This window comes from Protomyctophum bolini, assembly GCF_963924005.1.
Source record: "Protomyctophum bolini genome assembly, contig: SCAFFOLD_440, whole genome shotgun sequence".
NCBI lineage: Eukaryota > Metazoa > Chordata > Actinopteri > Myctophiformes > Myctophidae > Protomyctophum > Protomyctophum bolini.
Window position 1 is genome coordinate 1 of NW_027666163.1, and position 1,117 is coordinate 1,117.

Below are 1,117 nucleotides of genomic sequence, written 5' to 3' on the forward strand. Positions count from 1 at the left end.
TATGTGCAGAGGAACTAATCATAATGATGTGATGTTCATTCCCTCACTCAGGCACAGCCAGTATGTAAGCGCCGCCGGTGAGCATATACACATTATTCTCCTCATTGGCTACAGTTAGCAAGTCTCTCTTCAGCCCATTCCCATCATAATTATTTAAAACATTACATTAGCCACATTTATTCTCTAAAATGTGGCTTCTTTCATGCACAGGTTGCCCTGCGGTGAAAGTGGCCAGGACATCAAAGGTCCTAAGAGAAGAGGTGTGCTTGTTTTATAGAGCGATCATAAAACATTATTGCAGTATTGTAGGTCATAGGTTAAATACTGATGTTTCCACCTCTACTCTTTGTGCTGTCTCTCCTCTGTTTATCCTCTGTGTGTCTATCTCCCCCTGTCTGTCTCTCACCTTCTCTGTGTCTATCTCTTCCTGCCTGTCTCTCTCCCTGTAGGATCTGGTCTACATTGACACCAGGACCTGCTTGGCCAGCCGCAGAATCAATGATGGTTCTGATGGTGATGAACACAAACCCGAAACCTCACAAAACAATGACGTAATATACTCCCAGGTTAGAGTCAGCCAGGATTCAGCCCATGGACCCCGCCCCCTCTCTGATGGGACTGCATCTCAAGCCTCAGGAAGCTTCAGAGTCTAATAATCAGGCTGGGTTAGAGTGGGACGCCAGCACCCTGAACGAGCTTGAGCCAGCCGCCAGGGTCCGGCCCATTCCTCTCTGTTATGTCATATGACGAGCATTTAACTTTTAATATCACAATTATTGTAGCTAATCTTTAACTGAATCTGGAAGTATTCCTTTATTAAATGATTCTTCATAGTCTGGAATTGTAACTGATCAATTTTCTTTTGTGACTTTCGCCTTTATTTTATATGGAGGGACAGTCAGTGGTGTAAACTTTATTTATATAGCACATTTCATACATAAAATGCAACTCTGTCACATTCTGTCTCTCCCTCAGTCTCCACACTGGCCTCCCATATCCCATTCCAGCACACCCAGTTCCATTTACACACCTGTCAACTACCTAATCAGCCCAGCAGTGAACACTTCTCCAATCAACCTGCTCACTATAAAACTGGACTCAGTACAAACACTCATTG

General features: G+C 44.0%; 1 long non-coding RNA gene across 1 annotated transcript; it reads left to right on the forward strand.

Moving 5' to 3' along the window:
• The first annotated feature begins 49 nt into the window (after positions 1 to 49).
• On the forward strand, positions 50 to 759 carry LOC308312059. The gene is made up of 3 exons (XR_013963722.1): positions 50 to 77; positions 211 to 260; positions 450 to 759. It is a non-coding gene; the product is annotated as an uncharacterized lncRNA (long non-coding RNA).
• The last annotated feature ends 358 nt before the right edge of the window (positions 760 to 1,117 follow it).